This window comes from Tenrec ecaudatus, chromosome 4 (assembly GCF_050624435.1).
Source record: "Tenrec ecaudatus isolate mTenEca1 chromosome 4, mTenEca1.hap1, whole genome shotgun sequence".
Classification (NCBI taxonomy): domain Eukaryota; kingdom Metazoa; phylum Chordata; class Mammalia; order Afrosoricida; family Tenrecidae; genus Tenrec; species Tenrec ecaudatus.
In genome coordinates, this window is record NC_134533.1 from 73,313,931 (window position 1) to 73,316,957 (window position 3,027).

Genomic DNA, 3,027 nt, shown 5'->3' on the forward strand with positions numbered 1-3,027 from the left:
ACCCAGGACTCCCTCCTGTGGGCCTCTGGCACTGAGACTCTTCACACAGAGCCGGCAGGGGTCATAGGTCGGTCGAGTGCTGGGGTCGCACCTGGCCTGGGCTGCACTAGGAGGATGAAAGTGAGCCATGTGGCACAAAATGACCCATCCGATGGCTGGAGGAGGTGGGGCTGTGGAGAGCTGGCAGCTGCCCGCCGCGCCCCCACCCCCTACCTCCTCCCACCCCTGTGAGCCAGGCCAGCCCAGCCCAGCTCAGAGTGGCCTCATGTGGGCCTGGTGCTGCCCTGCCCTCACCTGCCCGCTCTGCTCACAGGGCAGTTCTGGGGCAAAGACAGTTCCCTTGACCCTACGCTTTTCGGCCTCAAAGCTGAAACACCGTTCTTTTGTATGAAGTGGCTGGGGCCGGGCGGGGTGGGGTGGTGGATCTGTTTCACAGGTGCGAAGTCTCCCTGTGTGATCCGAGAGGAGGCCCATGTGGAGCGGCCTGCAGAGCGTGCTTCACCGGCCATCTGCTGCTTCTTTCCCTCGGCCTTCAAGTTCTGCGTGTGCCTGAGCCTCAGGGCCTGGGAAAGGAGACCCTAAGACACCTTCACGAAAGCAGACTTCCGAAGCAAGGCTCCTCACTGGCAAGGGGACTGTGCTGGCTGATCAAAGGGCCCGGAGAACACGCTGTCCCTCCGCCCCTGTGCCTCCTGGAGTCTGCAGTGCGGGGTGCTGGTTCCAGAAGTTCTCCGCTCCTCTCCTGTTGGCCCCCAGCCTGGGAGATCTGGAAATGCTGAGGGCTTCAGACTCTGTGTTTTATGGGCCCTGTGAGGCCAACAGCCCCATGAAGTCATTCAGACAGTTTACAAGCCCGGAGACCTCCCTGGCTCCCCTGGCCCCGGGAACGCCGCTCTCCGGGGAGCAGCTGAGCCCTGGACCCACAGGACGAATGGCCAGGGCCGATGGGACCCGATTCCATGAGAAATCCCTGCTCGCTGCTCCAGAGTGAAGTTCCAACTCCTAGACATGATGTCCTAAGTCCTCCCTGACCTGGCCCCACAGGCCTCTCATTTCCCTTCCGCCCTTCAGCCCTGAGGCGCTGATGGGTTGCGGTCACTCAGAGGACACACCAACACTAATGTTAGCAACCAAAATAGGAACTCACATGTGCGGGCATTTCTAAACCCAAACTCACTGCCGGTGGGTCGATTCCCACTCCAAGAGGTCCTAGTGGACAGAGAAGGACGGTCCCTTTGGATTTCTGAGACTGTAACTCTTCACAGGAATAGGCAGCCTCATCTTTCGCCTGAGGTACAGCGGGTGGGTTCAAACCAGTGACCTGCGGGGCTGCTGGTGTCTGGCACGAGGGGTCCTCTCTGGACAGAGATCTCCAAATGCAGCTATCTCTCTTAGAGGCTCTGTACGGTTTTCAGTGACCCCCTCCTTGCTGAGAACTTCTGACCTGCAATTCTGGGCCATGGGTGACCTCTCCTCCAGCTGCTGCCTCCAAACTCTGGGGACGCTGTGCTGTAGAACACAGCACGCGTGGGTCCTGCACCATCCTCACAATTGTTCCTAAGTTTCAATCCACGGTTGCAGCCTGAGTCAATCCATCTCCTTGAGAGTCTTCTTCCTCTTTTGTAATGGCCCTCCACGTAACCAAGCAAGCACAAGCAGAATGTTCTTTTCCAGGGACTGATGTCTTCTGCAAAGTGTGCTAGACACAGCTTTGCCATCCTCCATTCTAAGGATCATTCTGGCTGTACGTCCTCAAGCAAAACCTCACTCATTTGCTGCCACCGAGTTAAAGCCAGCTCATAGCGCCCCAACAGGACAAGGTAGAACTGCCCCTGTGAGTTTCCGAGAGTTTAACCGCTTACAGGGGTAGAAAACTCTCTCATGGAAGAGTTGGTTGGTTTCTAACTGCTGACCTTTCTGATTGCAGTCCAGTAACCACTGCGCTATACCACCAGAGCTCCCTGGCTGCTAGCACTTAGCAGCAGCTCCTCAGGAGAGAGACCTGACAACCTGCCCCTGCAGAGAGTACAACCGAGAAACACCCTTCCAGGGGAGGGCTGCTGTCACGCGGAGTCCCCCTAAGTCAGAAACTGGACTTGCTGGCCCCTAACAGCCTCCGCCCTCCTCACACACCTCCTGTGAGGGGGCGCTCACCCCACCAGCGATCGTAGCCTCCACAATAAGCATATTTCGGCTGATAGAAGGTTCTGGTTTCTTGGAATATCTCCACTGTTTGTATCTGGGCCTACCTCTGGCAGACACGGGGCTGGATACTCTTAACTAGTTTCTTCCATTTAATTCTTACTACTCTGAGAAGTAAGAACTTTATCCCCGCGTTCCACAAACAAATCTGAGACTCAGACAAGTCAATGACTTCCTGAAGTTCCATAGCTCATAAGGGCAGGCCTAGGATGACAGCCGTATGGGCATCTGCCTCCAAGTCTGTGTGCACCGGAAAGCACCCCTCCTCTCTCTGACTCTCCTGCCGGGGCCACACAGAGCTTGTCCTTCTCCAAGCCCAGGTGGCGTCAGGATTGGAGGAAGCCTGGTTAACATCCCTTGTGCATGCAGGTGACACAACCTTGCCTGCTGAAACTGAGGGAGACTTGAAGCACATGCTGATGAAGACCAGAGATTTCAGCCTTCAGTACGGATTTCAGCCCCATGTAAATAAAACCAAAATCCTCACAACTGGGCCAATGGGTAAGTAACATCATGATAAATGGAGAAAAGATCGAGAGGTCAAGGATTTCATCCTGGTTGGATCCGCCACTGATGCTCATGGGAGCAGCGGTCAAGAGATCGCGCAATGTGTTACCCTGGGTAAGCCTGCTGCCCACGACCTCGTCAAAGGGCTGAAAAGCAAAGGCGTTGCTCTGAAGACTGAAATGCATCTGACTCAAGCCCTGGTCTATTCAGTTGCCCCAGATGCAGGTGACAGTTGGACATTGAATAAGGAAGACCAGAGGAGAGTCCGTGTGCTGGAATTATGGTGCTGGCGAAGGATACTGAACGTACCATGGCTGC